Consider the following 25,043-nt stretch of genomic DNA (forward strand, 5'->3'; position numbering starts at 1 on the left):
CATTGGGTATCAAGTACCTCAGGTCGTCACACCATCGGTCACATATGTATCTCTCGGTGTGCAACAAAATAACTAATGAGCTGTAATAAATATTAGGCACAAGGCCAAGTATCAACACAATGTCAGAATGGCTAAAAGCCATAAAATCACAAAATGGCATAATGCCATGTGCAGTACTGCTAACTGAACCTTATTGGTATGCCAACCTATCCAAACCAATCTTGCTAGGTGTACTAGGGCATGTTACACTTTTAAACTTTACAATTCTTGAAAAATAAGTTCAGGTGTTACCATTCATTTCATTAGTCAACTTGACTTTTACATAGAAAATAGGTACATTGGTTCTAATACTCCTAACATACCACATTTTGCATTCTAAAGTTGTTGGTATTGGTTGCCAATACCATTTCTAAGCTTAATGTTAGTTATTCAAAATTTTTAGATTTCAAGCCTCATATTTACTGTTCCATTGGTCATTTGTACAGTAGGAATTTAGCAAAATTGTCTTCATGAAAGTTGTTCCTTATTTTGTCCAGTTACATTTCCTTTTTTGAATCACTTCATTTGGAGTTTTGTAGCTCAAGTTATGGCTTAAACACCATAACTGGCCAGATTGGACAGAATCCAAAATTCTGGGCAAAACTGGTTCTGCCAGATTTGGTAACCTAAGTTTGGTTGGCAATTTGACTAGGTTATGGTCAGAATTTGAATTTGTGTTCTTCATGAAAGTTTTAGGTCTATATCTTAGCTTTCTGTTGGTAAAATTTCAGGTCAATTGGACTTTTCTACGCTGAGTTATGACCAAATGAGTAAATACTGTTCATTTGGTCATTTTGCCCAAGCGGAATGCAAGTCACCCGGATTAGGGCAATTTTTAGGTCAAATTGGTTTGGTTTTCTGGGCAAGGTTTTTCACCAAAATTGTGTCATTATGTGTCTAATTTCATGTCCAATTATCCTTGCACTAATTGACCTCTACAACTCCAGTTATTGCTACCCAAACCTGCTGGACTCATAGTCAGTCCTGCAGGTCAGCCAAGGATAGCTTGCCTAACCTCAATTCCATTGTCCTAAATCACTTCAATTCCTCCTCACATATAGTCAAATGGTCACTAATTGACCATTACAATTTTCATATACCATTATATGAGCAAAACCTAATTTTGTTCAAGTCTCCAAGTTTTCTAGTTCCATACATACATTTCACTTGCACTTAAATGTTTAAACACTCATCTCATGTCAAGGCAGCTCACATACCATTTTGTTTCAAGGAAATTGATGAAACCTTTAACATCCCTAAGCTGCAAAAATTGTATAGATGAATACACATAAATTATATTATGTTTTTTATGACAATTTCCACTTGACTCATAGCCTTAAACATGAATTAAGCAAGAAAAGGAGGAGATTGGACACTAACCATTTGAGCAGAATTTTTCCACTCAAAATTCCTTCACTTTCTTTGGCTTTCTTGGCAGCCAAACACTTTCTCAAGATGTAGAGACAAATTTTGTTGAAGTGGACTTAGGGTTTCAAGTGAGATTTGGGTGGGTTATAAAGCTTGGATAAGCTTTAATGGTTGGTAAGGGTTAGGAGAAGTGTCTCGTTTGGCTGAGGGAAGGAGGAGAACTAAATTTTTTTCTTTCCTTTTTTCTGCCCATTTAGTCATTTTAAATAGCTTATAGCCATGTGTCACCATGTGATTGGGCGGAGGCACACTAATAACATCATGTGTTATCATAAATTCCCATTTAATTCATCTTTTTTCTTTTCTACTCATTTTCAATTTAATTTTTAGTAATATTTATTCACATGTTATGTCATAATAATTATTTACTTAACTGGATAAGTCGGCCAAAAATCATCTCTGAAGACAAAATGACCAAAATGCCCTCCATTTGGCTTATTGAGCCAAAATTGTCTGTACCGATTGAAAATTTTTTCTAAGCATTTTCTTGGCATTCTAATGCCATTGGAACCTCAATGACCCTTCTCTGGAGTCCCAAAAATTATTTTATGAATTTTTCCTCGTGTCTAGGGCTCCTAGTTAAGGGAACTATAACTTCCCACTGGGTTACCCATCACTAGGGTATCGGCTCATTTAACTTGGTTGTATTTTATTTCTAAAATTTTTCCTAAATTTTTCTTATTAATATTTGAGTTAATTATGTTTCCTCACTTTAGTTTAAATATTTTTCCAGATGTTCTAGCTGTTCGGACCGACACTGGTCACTGGAACAGTAGAATGTACGGAGTTGCTACAGGGAGGGTGTTACAACTCTTGCCCTCTAATTTAAATTTCATCCTTGAAATTTACCTGATCCAAGTAGTTGAGGGAATTATTGCTTCATCGTCTCTTCACTTTCCCAAGTTGCCTCCTCGGTGTTGTGGTGCCTCCAAAGCACTTTCACCAGTGGAATCTGTTTATTCCTCAACTCTTTCACTTCCCAAGCCAGGATCCGTATGGGTTCTACTTCATATGTCAAATCCGGTTGTACTTCAATTTCTTCCATGGAGATGACATGTGAAGGATCTGAGCGGTATCTTCTTAGAATAGATACGTGGAACACATTGTAGATCTTGTCCAGCTCTAGTGGTAAAGCTAGCCTGTAGGCCACTGGACCCACACGTTCAATGACTTCATATGGGCCAATGAACCTAGGGCTTAACTTACTTTTTCTTCCAAACCTCAGTACCTTCTTCCACGGTGACACCTTGAGGAACAGTTTGTCGCCAATCGCATATTCTATTTCTTTCCTCTTTAGGTCGGCATAAGATTTCTGTCTGTCTGAGGCAACCTTTAGATTGGCTTTGATTAGTTTTACTTTCTCCTTAGTCTATTTCACCAAGTCTAGCCCTACCAGTTTATCTTCACCCATTTCAGTCCAGCACACTGGAGTTCTACAATTTCCTCTCATACAGTGCTTCATATGGGGCCATTTGGATGCTAGCTTGGTAGCTATTGTTGTATGCAAATTCTGCTAGTGGGAGGTATCTATTCCAACTTCCCTCAAACTCAATGACACAACTCCTCAGCATATCCTCAAGGACCTGACATATATTTCATGTTATTATTATCATTTCAGTTCAATATGTGTATTAGTTCAATTGGTTTCAATTGTTTACCTGGATTACTCTTTCTGATTGCCCATCCGTCTGAGGATGGAAAGCTGTGCTGAAATGGAGTTGTATACCCAAGGATTCATGCAACTTCTTCCAAAATCTCGATGTAAACCTTGGATCTCGATCAGATATGATGGAAAGTGAGATTCCATGCAGTCTAACTATCTCACTGATATACAATTTTGCTAACTTCTCCAGTGAGTAGTCAATCCTAACTGGCAAAAAGTGTGCTGACTTCGTCAATCTATCTACTATCACCCATACTGCATCATGCTTCTTCTGGGTGAGAGGTAGACCACTTACAAAATCTATGGTGACCCGATCCCATTTCCATTCAGGTATGCGTATAGGTTGTAGCAAACTCGATGGAACTTGATGTTCTGCCTTGACTTGTTGACATTTCAAGCATTTAGTCACATAGTCACTATGTCCTTCTTCATACCAAGCCACCAATAATGAAGCTTCAGATCATGATACATTTTTATACTTCCTGGGTGCATAGCATAAACATTGGTGTGTGCCTCTTTCAGAATACTAGCTTTCAATTCCCAATCATCTGGTACACATACTTTTCTTTTATAGTACAGACACCCATCTGCTTTCACCTCATAGTCAATTGCTTTCCCTTTTGAGATTTTGCTCATAATAGTCATTAACTTTTCATCTGCCTTCTGCCCATCTAAAATCTGCTGTAGCAGGTTTGGCCTCACTTGAAACTCAGCCAAAATAGCTCCATCTCGAGCCAAGGATAGATGGGCATTCAATGATCTCAAAGCTGTGATGGATTTTCTGCTCAAAGCATCGGCAACTACATTTGCCTTCCCAGGATGGTAGTCAATCACACAATTATAGTCCTTCTGGAACTCAATCCATCGCCTCTGTCTAAGGTTGAGCTCCATCTGGGTTGGTAAGTATTTCAGACTTTTGTGGTCTGTGTAAATGTAGCACTTTTCACTATACAAGTAGTGCCTCCATATCTTCAGTGCGAAGATAATTGCTGCAAGTTCTAGATTATGGGTAAGGTAATTCTGTTCATGTGGCCTTAGCTGCCTGGATGCATAAGCGACCACCTTCCCCTCTTGCATCAATACACACCCTAACCCATTATGAGAGGCATCACTGTAGACCACAAAGTCCTTTCCTAACACTGGCTGTGTTAACACTGGTGCCTCTGTCAATATAGCCTTCAACTTCTCAAAACTGGTCTGACACTTGTCATTCCAGTCAATCTGACATTCTTGTGTAACAACTTGGTCATTGGAGCAGCTATTAAGGAAAATCCTTTTACAAATTTTCTGTAATACTCAGCCAGCCCCAAGAAACTTCTGACCTCATTTGTATTCCTGGGAGGCTTCCATTCCATCACTGCTTCTATCTTCTTGGGATCCACTCTAATCCCATCAGCTAACATTATATGTCCAAGGAATGCAATCTCATTCAACCAGAAGTCACACTTGGACAACTTAGCATACAGCTTCTTTTCTCTCAGGGTTTGCAGAATAAATCCTCAAATGCTCATCATGTTCTTTCCTGGTCTTGGAATACACCAAAATATCATCAATGAAGACCACTATGAACCAATCTCGGTATGGATGGAAGATACGGTTTATAAGGTCCATGAATGCTGCTGGTGCATTTGTTAGGCTAAAGGGCATTACCAGGAACTCATAATGCCCATACCGGGTCCTGAATGCAGTCTTTGGCACATCTGCATCCTTCACCCTCAACTAATGATACCCTGATCTGAGATCAATTTTAGAAAATACTCCTGCTCCCTTCAACTGATCAAATAGATCATCAATTCTAGGTAATGGATATTTGTTCTTCACAGTCACTTTATTCAACTGCCGGTAATCGATGCACAACCTTAAAGTCCCATCCTTTTTCTTTACAAATAGCACTGGAGCTCCCTATGGTGACACACTGGGGCGTATGAACCCCTTATCCAGCAACTCCTGTAACTGGATTTTCAGTTCCTTCAATTCTGTAGGTGCCATCCTATAAGGAGCAATAGAGATTGGTGCTGTACCCGGCAGTATCTAAATAGCAAATTCAACTTTCCTTTCTGGTGGCAAGCCAGGCAATTCTTTCCGGAACACATCTGGGAAGTCTCTTACTATGGGTATGTCACACAGATCTGACTTAGCCTGCCTAGTATCCACCACATGTGCTAGGTAAGCTTCACAGCCTTTTCTCCTCAGTTTTCTTGCAACTGTGGCCGAGATGACATTGGATAAGAAATCTGTCCTTTCCCCCACAACTATGATCTCATTACCCTTAAGAGTTTTCAAAGAAATTCTCTTCAATTTACAATCAACCATTGCCTGATGATGTGACAACTAGTCCATTCCCAAAATCACGTCAAACTCATGGAAAGGCAACTCAATCAGGTCTGCCAAGAATTTATACCCCTGAATCCTTAATGGGCAACCCTTGTATACTTTGTTCACCACTACACTGTGGCCCAATGGATTAGTGACCAGAATGTCTTGGTCACTCTCCCCTACTAATATCCCCCTTTCTATAAGTAGGTTGATGCAGATATATGAATGAGTGAATCCTAGATCCACCAATGCATGCACAGATGTATTGTAGAGGGAGAACGTACCCCTGATGATGTCCGGGGCATCTTGCTCTTCCTGAGCTCTAATGGCATAAGCTCTGGCAGGTGGTCTGCCCTCAGGCCTCTCTACTAGCTCAGATGCAGGCCTCTGTGATGGTCCTATTACCTCATATTTGCCAGATTTCCTACCCCTTAGTGGTGCAGGAGCAGGTCTGTCTGCTTGTGTTGGAGTAGCTTTAGTAGTTTTGCGTGGATAATTCCTCAGCTGATGCTCTATTGACCCACACCTTAAGCAGGCACCTGTCACTCTCCAACACTCCCCCTTATGCCACTTTAGGCAATGTGGACATGCAGAAGATGCTGGGGCTAGTCCCCTGAACCCCATCCCTGGAGAGCTGCCCACTGATGGTGTGGACTGACCTCTCCTAGGGGTGAACTGTGGCCTGGATCCCTGGGACTGACCCTGACCTTGTGGTTGACCTGAACTCTATGTAGATGGACCTTTGAACTTCTTTCCTGGTGCAGGAGATGAGCTAGACTGACCCAGGCCCCTCTTTTGCTGTCTCTCTCTTCTGATTTGCTCACTTATTCTCACTTTCTCCACTTTTAATGCAGCTTCCACTAACATAGTGAAGTCTGTAATTTCCAAGGCAGTGATCATGATCTTTATATTATCATTTAATCCCTCTTCAAATCTCTTACACCTTTCGGCTTCATTAGGGACTATCTCCCTTCCATAGCGGCTTAATCTGACAAATTCCTTTTCATACTCGACCACTGTCAGCTGTCTCTGCCTCAGGTTAACGAACTCTCTTCTTCTCTCTTCCAGGTATACACTACCCACATATTTTTTCTTGAATTCTGAGAGGAAGAAGTCCCAAGTTATTACTTCTGGTTATACTTCACTGGACACCGTATCCCACCATTCATATGCATCATTTTTCAACAGAGATACAACAGCTTCTATATTTTGCTCTGGAGTGTAGTGGAGTTGTTTTAAAACCCTTCCTATTCTGTTCAACCAATTTTTGGCTGCAACAGAATCATCTTCTCTCTTGCCAAAGAAATCCACTGCTCCAAATTTTCTCAGTCTTTCTAGGTGTGATTTCTGCTGTGGAGGTGGTGGTGGCATTACCCCAGCCATTTGTCTGAAGAATTCGGCCATTTACTGGAACATGGCCTGTAGAGGCTGAGCAGGCTCTGCTTGAGCTGGAGGAGCAGGTTCTCCCCTACCCCCACTCTCAGCTGCTGTAGATGGAGCATGACACTCCACTTCCTCCTCAACTGTCCTCTGTGATGTAGGGTCCATATCCTATTCAACATAACAAAGACAAACAGGTCTGCATTAGTGTCATCTCGACTCTTACAAATGCAATGCATGGTATGGACTCAATCTAGACCCAGAAACGCCTAAACCGTGCTCTGATACCACTAAATGTGGCACCTCTTACCCGTCTACAGTATAGCCGAGTAAGATATGTTACACAGTGTACCAGAACACCCTATTTTATTTCAATCATTTTTGTCCTTCCTAATTTATTTTTTTCAAAGTATAAAGTAAAATTTGTGAAAAATAATTCATTTAAGTCATTTATTGAAATTATAATTTATTTGAGGTTCCGCAAATTTTATAGAAAATCCGGCAGAATACCAGCTAAAAATGGATAAAACAGTTCTTCGGAACCTGTGAAAAGTACTTCCAAAATTTTCTATCATTCCCAAACTTTATTTCATCAACAATGTCTCAATAGTTTTCAATAATATTTCCATTTCTCATTCATTCATTTCACATAATATTCATATACAAGTCATAAATAAATACTCAATGTTCCATTCATAAACACAATTTTCACTATTTACATTAATATCAAAATACATTACATAAGTCTTAATTATACATGAGAAAATAAAAGTTTGATTACATAATACCAAAATGAAATCTAGTGTCCTACCAATGCACTGAAGACGGTAAGGTGGCACGGACACTATGTAGAGCTGCAGATGGTCTCACCCAGTCTGTAGTCTACTAGGCTCTCGGTCGGTCTCTCCAGAACCTACGTGTGGTAAAAAGTAACGCGCTAAGCAATAATGCTTAGTGATGCCAATAATAAAATAAAAAGAAATAATAGAAAATAAATATGCAGTGCATGTTCTGATGTCTTATGCAGACAATTTTTTGATTATTATTGGTAATCTTATTTATTTTCTATTTGTTATATTCATAATTTCATTAAATTTATCCACTTCCATTTTTAGTTGCCCAAGTAACCTATACTGGATGACTAGACTGGATTAACGGGTAAACTGCATTGGGTATCAAGTACCTTAGGCCGTCACACAATCGATCACATATGTATCTCCCAGTGTGCAACATAACAGCTCATGAGTTGTAATAAATATTAGGCACAAGGCCAAGTATCAACACAATGTCAGAATGGCTAAAAGCCATAAAATCACAGAATGGCATAATGCCATATGCAGCACTGCTAACTGAACCCTATTGGCATGCCAACCTATCCAAACCAATCTTGCTAGGTGTACTAGGACATGTTACACTTTTAAACTTTACAATTCTTGAAATTTAAGTTTAGGTGCTACTATTCATTTCATTAGTCAACTAAAATATTGACTTTTGCATAGACAATAGGTACATTGGTTCTAATACTCCCAACATACCACATTTTGTATTTTAAAGTTGTTGGTATTGGTTGCCAGTACCATTTCTAAGCTTAATGTTAGTTATTCAAAATTTTCAGATTTCAAGCCTCATATTTACTATTCCATTGGTAATTTGTACAATAGGAATTTGGAAAAATTGTCTTCATGAAAGTTGTTTCTTATTTTGTCTAGTTACATTTCCTTTTTTGAATTACTCCATTTGGAGTTTTGTAGCTCAATTTATCGTTTAAACACCATAACTGGCCAGATTGGATAGAATCCAAAATTCTGGGCAAAACTGGTTCTGCCAGATTTGGTAACCTATATTTGGTTGGCAATTTGACTAGGTTATGGTCAGAATTTGGATTTGTGTTCCGCATGAAAGTTTTAGGTCTATTTCTTAGCTTTCTGCTGATAAAATTTCAGGTCAATTGGACTTTTCTACACTGAGTTATGACTAAATGAATAAACACTGTTCATTTGTTCATTTTGCCCAGGCGGAATGCAAGTCACCCGGATTAGGGCAATTTTTAGGTCAACTAGGTTTGGTTTTCTGGGCAAGTTTTCTCCACCAAAATTGTGCCATTATGTGTCTAGTTTCATGTCCTATTGGCCTTGCACCAATTGAACCTCTACAACTCCAGTTATTGCTGCCCAAACCTGCTGGACTCATAGTCAGTCCTGCAGGTCAGCCAAGGGCAGCTTGCCTAACCTCAATTCCATTGTCCTAAATCACTTCAATTCCTCCTCACATATAGTCAAATGGTCACTAATTGACCATTACAATTTTCATATACCATTATATGAGCAAAACCTAATTTTGTTCAAGTCTCCAAGTTTTCTAGTTCCATACATACATTTCACTTGCACTTAAATGTTTAAACACTCATCTCATGTCAAGGCAGCTCACATACCATTTTGTTTCAAGAAAATTGATGAAACCCTTAACATCCCTAAGCTGCAGAAATTGTATAGATGAATACACATAAATTATATTATGTTTTTATGACAATTTCCACTTGACTCATGGCCTTAAACATGAATTAAGCAAGAAAAGGAGGAGATTGGACACTAACCTTTTGAGCATAATTTTTCCACTCAAAATTCCTTCACTTTCTTTGGCTTTCTTGGCAGCTAAACACTTGCTTAAGATGTAGAGAGAAATTTTGTTGAAGTGGACTTAGGGTTTCAAGTGAGATTTGGGTGGGTTATAAAGCTTGGAGAAGCTTTAATGGTGGTAAGGGTTAGGAGAAGTGTCTCATTTGGCTAAAGGAAGGAGGAGAACTGAATTTTTCTTTCCTTTTTTCTGCCCATTTAGTCATTTTAAATGGGTTATAGCCATGTGTCACCATGTGATTGGGTGAAGGCACACTAATGACATCATGTGATGTCATAAATTCCCATTTAATTCATTTTTTTTCTTTTCTACTCATTTTCAATTCAATTGTTAGTAATATTTATTCACATTTTATTTCATAATAATTATTTACTTAACTGGACAAGTCGGCCAAAAATCATCTCTGAAGACCAAAATGCCCTCTGTTTGGCTTATTGAGCTAAAATTGTCTGTACCGATTGGAAATTTTTCCTAAGCATTTTTTTAGCATTCTAATGCTATAGGAAACTCAATGACCCTTCTCTGGAGTCCCAAAAATTATTTTATGAATTTTCCCCTAGGTCTAGGGCTCCTAGTTGCGAGAACCACAACTTCCCACTAGGTTACCCATCACTAGGGTATCGGCTCATTTAACTTGGTTGTATTTTATTTCTAAAATTTTTCTTAAATTTTTTTTTATTAATATTTGAGTTAATTATGGTTCCTCTCTTTAGTTTAAATATTTTTTCGGACGTTCTAGCTGTCCGGACCGATACTGGTCACCGAAACAGTAGAATGTACGGAGTTGCTGCAGATAGGCTGTTACAATACTCCTTTCATTTTTTCATTTGATCCATCATATTGAATTAGCTAAGTTGACTAGGCCATACTTAAGAGTGTCGAGCCCAACAAAGACCTATATCCATAAAAATTATAGTTTTAGACAATATCGCTTAAGCTCAGATTTGGCATTGTGAATGATGATTTGCATTTTTTTTTTTCTTTTTTGTTAAATTCTTATGAAGCTTGGGTGGAAAATCTCAAGTTTCTCCACCTATTAATAAAAAGAGTAAAAGCATGTTGGAAAAAGTGATTAACCCGCAATGTTAAAAGGGCACTTTGTATAAAAAGCATAGATTGATTTATTCATGGGCCAAGGAAGGCATTAGGCCTCTTGAAAATTTAAAATTTTTTGGGGTGTAATGGTATTTTAAAAAAAAAAAATTAGTTTTTATTGCCTAGTAGATTTTGATAGACACTGGACTCATCTGGATTTTAAAAATTTTTAGAGGTATAGTGATAAAAAAAATGATAATTTTTATCAACTTATTAGTAATTTTATAAAGTAAAAGTCTCTAAATTCTTTGTTGTATTATTGAAAGAATGACATTAATAGTAAAATACAAATCATTTTGTCAAAAAAAAAAAAATTCCAAAACCATCATTGCCCCTTGGCCTTTTCTTCTCTATCAATTATATTTTACCATTTTACTCTTCCAATAAATACACAAACATCAACTTCTATTATTTAAAATTTAAATTACTGGACAAGATTATCATAGGGAAGTCTAACAAAATTCTTTCATTATTTTCTTTATTAATTTAAAATTTTAGTAGCTTCCTTCCCATAATCTTATTGCTATTATTAGAATTTCATCATAATCAGATTATAAAAAGGTGTTTTTTTTTTTTTTTTTCATAAGTTAGAACCATGTCATTTATTTTATTTAATCTATAATTTTAATTTAATTTGTTTTTTCATGATTAATTTGAAAAAATAAAAATAGATTTGAGATAAATTGGATAAGTTTTTTAATTCATAATGTTAGACATTCACTAAATTTTTGCATTAATAGTAATTTCTTGTCAACTTTTATTTATTTCATGTATGTTATTTTTATAAATTGCATATTTTAATTGGACCCCCTAAATTAAATCATCATTGATAATAAAAGCTTTTTATCTTATAATGGCTTCTTTTTTATAAGGGATATTTTCGCCCATTGTTGCTAAACTAATACATTTATAATGCAACATCCATAAACATCAATTTGTCATTTAAATCCCCTTAACTTCAATTTAATGCACATAAAATCCATTTTTACTAGATTTTGAAACGAGTTTAGGCTAGTTCAAAGGGAGGTCCAACCATCTAGTGATGTGAAGATGCTAGGCTAGATTTTTTTTTTTTTTAATAAAAATAGGTACATTTCTTTTATTCTTCAATTTGTATCATGAATTCCTGTAAAGACCAAAACATGATCTCTTCTGCAATTTGTTAGTAGTATGCCATAGAGCATATCATTTTATATGTATCCAGTACATATTTTATTAATAAAAGGCGATTTCACTTTTTCATTTACATAATATATTTATGCGTAATAGAAAAGGTCTATTGATATTTTGTTAGAAATTCTATTCTTAAGTTGTTAAGAATATAAGTAACAGTATTTCTAGCACAAAGTATCATAAATTGGTTCACAATTGAGGATACTTCATAAAGGACATGACTTATCCAGAAAGATTGTAATCATGTTTGTTCCCAAGGTATTTATATAAGATATAAATAAGATGGAATAGTGAGTCTCAAGCCACATAACAAACATGATAGGCACTTATACATGATAAGTAGGCTGAACTAGTGATGCTTATGACAAGCACATAGAGTTTACTCTTGTCAATGCATTGTCATATATCATATCAGTGCATATAATCTTTAGACCTGAGATAACACAGTTATCTTGTATATAAGTGGTTTGAGTTTGATACTGCTTTCATACTTGTACTATGTATGTGTATATGAGCATGTATTAGCTCCTACTAGTTATATATGGAGATAAATGTTGTTCAAGATGGAATCTATTCCCCTAAGTAAATAGGGATAAAATCCTATGTTCATTTAATTGTTCTTAATATTTCAAGTTCTTGGCCAGGACAGACAGATTTAGTCAGAAAAGAGTTTCTGATAAGAAAAATCTAATTAATCAAGAACTAGAATTAAAAGAGAACATAATGTTCATAGTAAATGGGGTTTGATATTAACCATGACTCCAGCTCGAATTGGGATTTTGTAACGAAGAGATTCTAGTGTATGGTAACATATGATTAAAGGTTCATTTAAGGTATTCCTTATTACTAATTGGGTGGCCACGGCATACTATGCTAGGTGTCAACCATGGTCTATGAGATGCCTGAAATGACTTAGAGAAATCATTTATTGTAAGAAAGAGTTCTAATGATATTAAGAGTTAATATTATTTCTCATTGCCAATGAGTAATGAGCCTAGTAAGTCACACATCTACACAAGCTAATCACAATTTAAAATGTAATTTAATTGATTAATTAAAGAGTTTAATTAATTAATTAAAGAGGTTTGATTTGCAATAAGATTGCAAAGTCTATAGCATGACTTGAAACCAAATCTATGTTATTGGATGTATAGTATAAAATAAATTTATATTTAATTTGATTAAATATAAATTTAAGTATGAGAAATTAATTAATGGAGATTAATTAATTAATTAATTTATATTTGATATAAATTGATTTAAAGAGGAGAAATTATAATTTTTGATTGAGAACTCAAATTAAAGAGTGAGGGCAAATTGGTCTTTTCACATGGTGACATGTGGCACCATGAGATGGTGACAAATGTCACCATATGATCTTGCCACTTGTCTTCCTATGATGGAAGACCACATGTTATGATTTAAATGGAGCTTGACACGTGGCTTCATAGGATTAAATCAAATAATAAGAAGATGGGATCTTTTGGTGACATGTGGCAAGAGAGTTAGGGTTTGACCTAATTATATAAAGAGAAGTTATAAAGAAAAACAAGGCCCACCTCTCTTTTCTCTCATATGGGGCAGCAACATGGTGTTTCCCTCTCTTCTTCTATTTCTCAATTGATTCAAAGGGAAAAACTAAGATTTCCTCTTGAATTAAATAATTAAAAAGTGTTTCTAACACCCAATACATTCATACAACCTTCACAAAGCATAAACCTCATCTCACAATTGGTTGACAAGGCTTAAGAAACAAATCTAGGGGCTGTCATTGCTACTTTGGTGTGTGCTTGTGGTGGAAAAGCTAGAGGGACAACATTTAGGGTCCTAAGAGCATCATAAGATTGCATCAATTGTGCATCAAAAGGTTAGTATCTAAAAATCCCTCTTTTAGTTAGGGTTTGATTGAATTAAATGTTAATTCATAATCTTTAATGGCAAATGAAATTTTAATGCATGCTAAAATATGTTTTGATATACAATTGGGCATTGAAAATTGATTAAGTTCATAAGAAACTTGGTATAGTGCATGTAACCTTAGAAATAATTTTTGAAATTCAAGGTTCTAATGTCCAATAATCATGCTTCCACTCCTACAATTGGTATCAGAGCCACTATATTTGCCATTAAGATTGAATATGAGGTTTAATTGTGTGATTGGATCAAATTTAGATTGATTTAAAGCTGTTTGGGTGCTCATGTGTGGCGGCATGAGCGTGAAACACACCCCAAGGGTATGTTTGGAGTATGGGCTTGGTTTTTAGGCCCATAATTAAGCCCATACCTAATTAAATTGTTTAATTAGGAATTTTAACTATAGAATTAATTTATGAAAATTGTTTTCATAGAATTAAATTTGGAAAAGGGTTTCTAAATTTAAATCATTTGAATAAGATTCAAATATGAATTTTTGGTTCAACATGTGATATTCAATTTAATTTTTTGGTATGTATATTTTATTTAATTGTTAAATTTTAATGTGCGTGATGGGTGATCATGAACAATAAAAGACTAATGTTATTGGATTTATTTCTTTTATTTTTCTTTGGATTGTAAAATAATTAATTTTATTTTAGTGGCATGTATTATAAATGTTGTAATAATTTGGGTTATAATTTCATTTATTTGAAGACTTTAAAGTCCAAATTCTTGTAAATTCACCTTGGTATGCCAAGAATTACAATGTAATTGGATTGCAAGAAGATCAAAGGAGGTGAAGAGCATTGGTGGGACCAGTAGGAGGAAATCAAGATCAAGTGTTGATTATGTACTCCTTCAGCAACTCTTGTAAAATGAATGAATGAAATACACCTAGGAATGCCCTGATTCAATTCTTGGTGACTCAGAATTGAATCCCTTAGAAAGTTCATGATCATACCATATTATTTATTTATCCATGTATGCATGAGATGTATGTGAATGTATGCAAGTATATGATATATGCATGCCAATTGGATAATGTGCAAAGTGAGACCATAATAGTAATTAAGTTGACCACAAAATCTTCTAAATAAATGATTAAGTTAGAAATGGTATAATTAAGGTAATTATATCATGGCCCTCCATTGAGGTAATTATTTTAAGAAATTTTAAATACTTGCATGTGATGCATTTGTTTAAGAGATTTTCTTAAGAATAATTCTTAAGCATAAGATGTTATAAATATGTAAATAGTTGGTGGCTAATAATGGATGTGCCTGAGGATATTAAAATTATTTGCATGTTTATTGGCTTAATAGGATCAACTTAACTAATGCAGGATAAATCAATAATGGATGTGCCTGAGATTTTGAGCATTAGGGGCTAAATAAATGATTGAACCTCACATGAGATATGATGGGCAAGGAGTTGCTCTCTTATAGTTTATTGTAATTCCAATAATGGATGTGCCTGAGGATGATCAATAAGACTATAAGAATTCAATCACCCACTAGAAATCCATTCATCTAGGATTTTCGTTTTCGACTTTGGAAGTGTAGGATTTTCCAAGTTAGTGGGAGGACCAATTTGATTAAAAGACCATAATCATTTTGGTTAATTACTTGATACATTTACTAATTAATCTAGTTATTTTCTGCAGTTAAATTTTTCTGATAATAATGAGCACACAACAACTACCACCATCCAATATCCTTCCGAGCATACTTGATCACAATAGGTTGACGGGACCTAATTTTTCTGATTGGCTCAGAAATTTAAAAATTGTCCTGGACTTAGAATATATTGGATATGTTTTAGACTCAAAGGTTCCTGGTCCCTTTGAAGGAGCGAAAGCATGAAAAACACAAGTTTATACCATTGAATTCAACAATTTTCACCTAGGGTCACATGCATCATGCAAGATTTACTTTTATCTATTTGATTTCAATGATAAACAACATATTAAAACCTTTTTAATATGTTTTTGGATCTGTATTTGCCATTTAAGATTTTAGAATTAATCAGATTAATTTTAGAACCCTAGATTAAATCAAGAACAAATACACTAACCTCTTGATCCATTGTAGTGTATTTGTACCTTTAGGATGCGTCTTTAAGACACCAGATGTTGTCCCTCTAGCTTGTCCACACCAAGTTCACCTATGGCAGCCCTTGAACAGCTTCTAAAGCTTTTTCTATTAATTAGAAAATCAAGTTTTGCCTTTTAAGAGATTAAAGATGTAAACAGGACACTAGAAACAATTTCTAGTATTTTTAATTCAAGAGATTATTTGCTTGTAACACCCCTATTGGCATAGCCTGGTATATTTTACTATTACGTTGACCGGTGTCGATCCGGACAAGTAAGAGAAGTAGAACCACGTCTAAGATACCTAGTTAACCCCTGAACACAAATAATTAGTAATTGCCAAATAGTTAAGTATAAAGAAGAAAAACAAAATATAAAAAGTTAAATGAGCCGGGAGTCACAATGATGGGTGACCTTCTAGGGAAGGACTGCGAGGTCAATTTAAACTCAAATTTTGGACCGTAAAATGTGATGCCGCGGTCCTTAGGACTATTGTGAACATAGTGGAAAAGAGAAAATCACGAAAAAGAATTATTAAGCCGGTCAAATAATTAGGTCAGGGATCCAGAAGAAATATTAAATTATTTGCAAACCGGGTCGAATCGGCGAGGGGCAATTTGGTCAATTCACCCCTAGAGCTGACACATGACCTAATTGTCCAATAAAATTGGAGAAAAGAAAATTTCAGAATTGAGAATTAAATTAAAAAACTAATGAAAAAATAAGTACAAAAGAAAAAGAAAAAGGAAAAAGTTTATTACATCACCCTTGTGACATCATCATGATGTCAAAATTCATTTTAAATTTCCTACCTAAATTCACTAAGTCACAAACATTTTTAAAGACTTAAAAATACATAAAAAAGAAAAGAAAATCAGATTTCCTTCTTCCTCACCCAAATGTGCCGCCCTCCTTTCTTCCTCACCACCATGAAAACTCCATGAAAGCTTAAAACTAAGCTTGCTTCCAACCACTTCAACCCACTTTAACGTCAAAATAAACCATAAGAACTTGTTAGACCAACTTGAGAAGAAGATTGATTAAGAAAGAAAGAAGAAAAAAAGAAAAAAAAATTAAAGATTGAACATCAAAGTTGAGATTAGTCATCTAAACTTGGAAATTATAGTTAAATGTTTATGTTCTAGTTCAAGTAACTTAGATTTTAACTTAAAATCAAAAGAAAATATTTGTTGGAGGACCAAATATGAAATTCATCCAGCTAGGGTTAGGGTTTGTTATGAATGAGTTTGATGGTTTTGAATGGCTATTTGAGGTGAATTAGGTGTGTAGAACATGAATATTCACTTTAAATTGCATTAGATTGAGCTTTGTATGTAGCTAGGGTTTTGAGCATTTGAAAAATTGAAAAAAAAATTGAGAATTGGCCAAATGATGTTATAGACCTTATTTGAGATGAGAAATGATTAATTATGACGTGTTGGAAGTGTTAGAACCAAATTGAAATTTATATTGGATATGGTCATTCTGCAGGTAGCATGACCAAGGTCCCTTTCATGGATCAAAATTGAAAATTTGCCAACACAATTGGTGTGAGGCCAATTGGGAATGAAACTAGACACAAAATGACACATTTTTTATTTGGGAATCATGCCTAAAAAGTGACCATAGCATAGTGAACAAAGTGACCATTGCACTCCAGAATGTGAGTGGGTTAGCCACTCCAGCTCCTACTCCAGCACCGCAGTTTCCTGCTCAGTTTGCACAGCAGATGGCTGCATTTTTCAAACAAATGGCAGGAAATGTGGCACCTCTAGCTTAGATGTAAGCACCTGCAGCACAACTACAGTCCTCGGCTCGGTAATATGAAAAATTAATGAAATTTGGGGCCACTGAGTTTAAGGGCATTATAGACCCACTGGAGGCAGAACAATGGTTAGAGAGAATGGAACGGGTTTTAAGAAAGTTGCAATGTGTAGAAGAGCTAAAGTTTGAGTACTCTGTTTCTCTATTACAAAGGGATGCGTATGAATGGTGGAAGACCATCCCCCACAGCCTGGTTGAGCCACCTGTATTGACATGGTCAGACTTTTTGAGGGAGTTTCGACAGAAGTGGGTCCTTGATGCTTATGTGGATATGAAGTTATAAGAATTCTTGAGCTTAAAGTAAGGGGAGAGAATAATAGCAGAGTATGAATGGGATTTTTCTTGACTAAGCCATAATGCCAAAAGTTTGGTCGCCACCCCCAGAGACCGATGTAAGAGGTTTGAGGCTCGGTTGAGGCCTAGCTTGAGAATGCAAGTGGTGGGGTTCCGACATTAGAATTTTTCTAAATTGATTTCACAAGCCCTGGAACTGGAAAGTATAGAATCAGAAGGGGCAGTGAAAAAAAGTACAGAAGAGAAAGAGAAAATAGAAAAAGCTACTGGTCAAACTACAGAAAGTAGTTCGTGAAGAGAAAACATTTTGGAGGATCTAGCTCACGCGAATCAGGTAGAGGTAGATCTTCTGGACAAAAACTGCCCCAATCCGATCAATAAACTCAGCAGACACATAGAAATACGCTATCGGATCGACTTTGTGAGACTTGTGGTAAACCACATAGTGGAGAATGTTATAGAGCTATAGGAGCATGTTTTAATTGTGGAAGGACTGGTCATTTTGTTAAGGATTGTGTAAGTCCATGCCGTTATTGATCATTTACCACATTAGAAGGATCAGCCCAAGTTTCTACCCCAAAGTGTTCACCAGCAGTTGGTAGAGGCGGAGGCAGAGGTAGGGGTAGTACACCTAGAAGTCAGAGTACTGTGAATCAGCTAGGACAAGGTGATGCTCCAGCTAGAGTATACACTATGCGACAGAGGGACGAGGATGAGACTTCTGACATTGTGGTTGGTATTTTCTCAAATCTTAATTAAGATATGTATATGTATAAAAATCAATTTTGATGTGTTAGTGATTAGTCATTTAGGATAAGAATTACGATAATAAGCGTGATTGGAATTAATTTTAGAAAAAAGTTTCTATTGAAAGACATTTCCTAGACTACGATAAACTATAAAGTTAATTAGTAAGCCTAATTAAGTAAGGCAAGAGGACCTATAAGTAAGTTATAGTAATATAGTTACTTAGATGCGGGTAAAGGTATTACGGCTGAAAGATATCAGTGGGTACCATAATCAAAATAAGTTTAAGATATTAGTGGATTGAAAGAAATAAGATTGAGGAATAAAATAATTAAAGTTAAGTTATGGAATTAAAAAAAAAAAAAAGAAGAGATTACAAAGGAAAATAATTGCTAAAGCAACAGTAAAAAAAGATTATGATTGTACAAACAAATTAAACGTTACATGAGATTATTAGAAGTCTTACACAGACTCAAAGGAATGAAGATTATAAGATTACGTAAAAAGGAGAAAGACAGAGTTCTCATTATCTAGGATCATACGAGGTCCTAGGAAAAAGTGGATCTGTTAGTATACAGATTTGCTTACCCTTAGAATTGAAATGAATTCAAAATTAACTTATGACAGAAGCTCATAAGGAACTTGGTACACGAGGTGAGCAATTGATATGTAAATATTATTAGTTAAAGTGCTACGGACCATCATTCTGATGATGAAGCTACATGGAAATGTGAGAAAAACATGAGAAAATAACACATATGACTAATTGAGGATAGATAGTGGGCAGAATTTTGAGGACGAAATTTCTTTTAAGGGGGGGAGAATTGTAACACCCCTATTGGCATAGCCTGGTATATTTTACTATTCCGGTGACCGATGTCGGTCCAGACAAGTAAGAAAAGTAGAACCACATCTAAGACACCTAGTTAAGTCCTGAATGCAAATAATTAGTAATTGCCAAATAGTTAAGTATAAAGAAGAAAAATAAAGCATAAAAAGTTATGTACTCCTTCAGCAACTCTTGTAAAATGAATGAATGAAATACACCTAGGAATGCCCTGATTCAATTCTTGGTGGCTCAAAATTGAATCCCTTAGAAAGTTCATGATCATACCATATTATTTGTTTATCCATGTATGCATGAGATGTATGTGAATGTATGCAAGTATATGATATATGCATGCCAATTGGATAATGTGTAAAGTGAGACCATAATAGTAATTAAGTTGACCACAAAATCTTCCAAATAAATGATTAAGTTGGAAATGGTATAATTAAGGTAATTATATCATGGCCCTCCATTGAGGCAATTATTTTAAGAAATTTTAAATACTTGCATGTGATGCATTTATTTAAGAGATTTTCCAATAATGGATGTGCCTAAGGATGATCAACAAGACTATAAGAATTCAATCATCCACTAGAAATCCATCCAACTAGGATTTTTGTTTTCTACTTTGGAAGTGTAGGATTTGCCAAGTTAGTGGGAGGACCAATTTGATTAAAAGACCATAATCATTTTAGTTAATTACTTGATACATTTACTAATTAATCTAGTTATTTTCTGCAGTTAATTTTTTCTGATAATAATGAGCACACAACAACCACCATCATCCAATATCCTTCTGAGCATACTTGATCACAATAGGTTAACGGGACCTAATTTTTCTGATTGGCTCAGAAATTTAAAACTTATCCTGAACCTAGAACATATTGGATATGTTTTAGACTTAAAGGTTCCTGGTCCCTTTAAAGGAGCAGAAGCATGAAAAATGCAAGTTTATACCATTGAATTCAAAAATTTTCACCTAAGGTCACGTGCATCATGCAATATTTATTTTTATCTATTTGATTTCAATGATAAATAACATATTAAAACTCTTTTAATATGTTTTTGGATCTATATTTGCCATTTAAGATCTTAGAATTAATCAGATTAATTTTAGAACCCTAGATTAAATCAAGAATAAATACACTAACCTCTTGATCCATTGCAGCGTATTTGTACCTTTGGGATGCATCTTTAGGACACCAGATGTTGTCCCTCTAGCTTGTCCACACCAAGTTCACCTATGATAGCCCATGAACAGCTTCTAAAGCTTTTTCTATTAATTAGAAAATCAATTTTTTCCTTTTAAGAGATTAAAGATGTAAACAGGACACTAGAAATAATTTTTAGTATTTTTAATTCAAGAGATTGTTTGCTTGTAACACCCCTATTAGCATAGCCTGGTATATTTTACTGTTCTAGTTACCAGTGTTGGTCCGGACAAGTAAGAGAAGTAGAATCACGTCTAGGACACCTAGTTAAGCCCTGAACACAAATAATTAGTAATTGTCAAATAGTTAAGTATAAAGAAGAAAAACAAAGCATAAAAAGTTAAATGAGCCGGGAGTCACAACGATGGGTGACCTTCTCAGGAAGGACTGCGAGGTTAATTTAAACTCAAATTTCGAATCATAAAATGTGACGCCGCGGTCCTTAGGACTATTGCAAACACAGTGGAAAAGAGAAAATCATGAAAAAGAATTGTTAAGCTGGTCAAATAATTAGGTCAGGGATCCGGAAGAAATATTGAATTATTTGCAAACCAGGTCGAATCTGCGAGGAGCAATTTGGTCAATTCACCCCTAGAGCTGAGACCTGACTTAAAATTGGACAGTTAGGTTATTTCGGAATTGAGAATTAAATTAAAGAACTAATGGAAAAATAAATACAAAAGAAAAAGAAAAAGGAAAAAGTTTAATACATCACCCTTATGACATCATCGTGATGTCAAAATTCATTTTAAATTTCCTACCTAAATTGACTAAGTCGAAAACATTTTTAAAGACTTAAAAATACATAAAAAAGAAAAGAAAATCAGATTTCCTTCTTCCTCACCCAAATGTGCCGCCCTCTTTTCTTCCTCACCACTATGAAAACTCCATGAAAGCTTAGAACTAAGCTTGCTTCCAGCCGCTTCAACCCACTTTGACCCCAAAATAAACCATAAGAACTTGTTATACCAACTTGAGAAGAAGATTGATCAAGAAAGAAAGAAGAAAAGAAGAAAAAAAATTGAAGATTGAACATCAAAGTTGAGGTTAGTCATCTAAACTTCGAAATTATAGTTAAATGTTTATGTTCTAGTTCAAGTAACTTAGAGTTTAACTTAAAATCAAAAGAAAATATTTGTTGGAGGACCAAATGTGAAATTCATCCAGCTAGGGTTAGGGTTTGTTATGAATGAGTTTAATGGTTTTGAATGGCTATTTGAGGTGAATTAGGTGTGTAGAACATGAATATACACTTTAAATTGCATTAGATTGAGCTTTGTGTGTAGCTAGGGTTTTGAGCATCTGAAAAATTGAAGAAAAATTTGAGAATTGGCCAAATGATTCAATGACCTTATTTGAGATGAGAAATGGTCAATTGTGACCAATTGTGGCGTGTTGGAAGTGTTAAAACCAAATTGAAATACAGATTCGATATGGTCATTCTGCAGGCAGCATGGCCAAGGTCCCTTTCAGGGACCAAAACTGAAAATTTACCAACCCAATTGGTGTGAAGCCAATTGGGAATGACATTAGACACAAAATGACACATTTTTCATTTAGGAATCATGCCCAAAAAGTGACCATAGCATAGTGAACAAATTGGCCAAATCCGGAATTAGGTGTTTTACCCTGTACAAAAATGATCAAATGAACAGTATCTTTTCATTTGGCTATAACTTGGGCTAGGCAGGTCCAAATGACCTGAAATGTTACCAGTAGTTGAGATATAGACCTACAACTTTCATGAAGAACACAAACCCAAATTATACCCTTAACCAAGTCATTTAGCTACCAAAAGTTAGTGACCTAAAACTGCCAGAACCAGTTTTGGTGCCCAGAAAATCTGGGTTAGGCCAATCTGGCCAGCCATGTTCAAATGGCTATAACTTGAGCTACAAAACTCCAAATGGAGTGATTCAAAAAGGGAAATAAAGTTAAGACAATAAGGAACAATTTCTATGAAGAAAACTTGGCTAAATTCTAACAGCAACATGATTAGTGGAACAGTGCAAAATAGGTCACCAAAACTAAAAATTTGAAAGTTTGCCTAAAAGACTTAAGTTTTGAGAAAATGACCAAAACCAACAAGTTAGGTAACTAAAATGTGGTATGTGGGTATAATTGGATTTCCCATACCTCTTAAGCATAAGAAAGTCAATATTTTGACTTGAATAGTACCATGAATTGTAACCTTAACATGAAAATTTTCAAGAATGTAAGTTTAAGCATATTGGAGCTAGAATTGAACATATATAAATTAATTATTAGAATTATTGTGAGATAAAATACTGAAACACTACAAATTTCGTATTTCAGTTGAAAAAGGCACGGAAGGTCTAAGGGACTGAGTCAAGGCCTAGAGGCAACTCACGTCAGGTTTGTGCACAACAAACTTAAAATTCTTTATTTCTACTTGACAATTCTTGAAATAAATATTGTGAATAATTTTGATTATTATGGCTTTGAAAATTTTATTTAAAAAATAGTGTGTTGCCTACTTTGTAAATGAAAAGTTTGGAATGAAATATGATTTGTGAATTGTATGAAATGTTTGAATAACTTGATTTAAATTATTTTTTATTCACACTTGGTATGGCAATATCACTATGTTCCTCCTCCATTTATGTGGTGAGTTTGACTATATTCCTCCCTCTTTGGCTTTCCAGTCAGGAGGTGAGTTTGGATGAGTACTCATTAGCTAGCTAGCCACCTCCCTCATTGATTTCGATTAGTGGGGTGAGTTTGCCTTGTCGTGGTGTACAACACGGCATGTTTGGAAATTTTGTGTCATGGCCTAAGTTGTGTTATTGATTGGCAACACTATGTTTATTAAATTGTTTGATCAATGTCGTGTTATATTAAGCTTTGAAAATTATGATTTGTTATAAATGTGATTTGAAAAATTGAGAAATGCGATTATGAGATTTTTGAATTATAAATTATTCATAAATGTTTTATATTATGCATTTTATACTTTATTGTGCACCACTTAGTATTTTTATACTCAGCGATAGCTTTAATTTGCTGTCATAGATAGAGAAAAGGACATAGCAGCAGAGTGAGCTATTATAGCCAGAGAGGAGCACAGTTAAAGAATTTTTATACAGGTATTTGTCTATACCCTGGTAGTTTAGTTTGATATAAATATGATAGTATGCATATGTATCTCTGTAATTTGAGCAGTTGTACAAATAAAATTGTAATAATATTATTTTGGATTTTCTTTCTGTATATTAAGATTGTGCATGTAAAATTAATTTTAATGCCACGTTTATGAATGGAATTATTTTAACAATATTTTGAAAAGTTAATTTTAATTTAAATTGTGGTTGACCGTATTGTTGGGATATTATTGGAGATTGAGGCTGTGAAATGAAATTATTTGGAAGTGTTTTTCACAAGTTTTGAAGAACTATTTTTCCCAAATATAGATGGCACTCTGCTGAAATTTTCATAAAATTTGCTGAAAAATAAAATGGGACAAAAATCTTAACTAGTTTTCAAACTTCAATCAAATGTTTCTAATTCCTACCAAAATACTCACCACTTTCAAAATGTAAGAAAATGGTTTTAAAATCCCTTGTAGTATATTTAATGGGTTACCGATGGGCGAAGTACGGTAATTCATTAGATGTACTATAGAATCATGTTACATCTTACGGCAGGGTAGGGTGTGACATGTTTTAGTGGTATCAGAGTATGTTTTTGCAATGAATTTTGACTACGTATGTGAATATTTCTTTGATATTCGTAACATTTCTTTGTTATATCTGAACCAACTGTTCAAATTTTTACTTCCATAACTCTTTTTATCTATTAATATTCTATAACTTACTTTCTTTTGTACTAAACTATAACCTTTCGATATTCTAACTTTTGAGTTTTAAATCCCTAAGTAGGATTTTCAAACTTATTTCTAACAATTAAATTCTGTCCTGGCATAACTATATCAAAACAAATGCCGTTGGCAACTATTCTTATCTTGGTATACTATCGAGTAGTACGCTGCACTACACAATAATCTCAAGTTAGTACTGTTATCTGCAGCTTATAGTACAAATATCAAGAACATTTCATAGTTACTGCGAAATATTCCAATAGATCAAACTTTCCTATCTTTTATCCTTTTCGAATTCACTAATATCTGAAACTTATTCTGATTACAATATCCATTGAAAATTACTAACTGTAACATCTTTGCCCTCATCTAGAGCAATTCCATTACTATAACTTACTTTTAGGTAACTAACAAAATTTTTTTTTTATGAGGGACAGTAGGAAGGCAAACAATATTGGCACTAACATAAAAGTATGCAGACCTGGGGTCAAACAATACATATATATATCTTAGTTAATATTGAAAAAGTACCAGCAAAATTGTTAGAAGTTCCAGCTTCTTCC

Source organism: Hevea brasiliensis, chromosome 1 (assembly GCF_030052815.1).
Source record: "Hevea brasiliensis isolate MT/VB/25A 57/8 chromosome 1, ASM3005281v1, whole genome shotgun sequence".
NCBI lineage: Eukaryota > Viridiplantae > Streptophyta > Magnoliopsida > Malpighiales > Euphorbiaceae > Hevea > Hevea brasiliensis.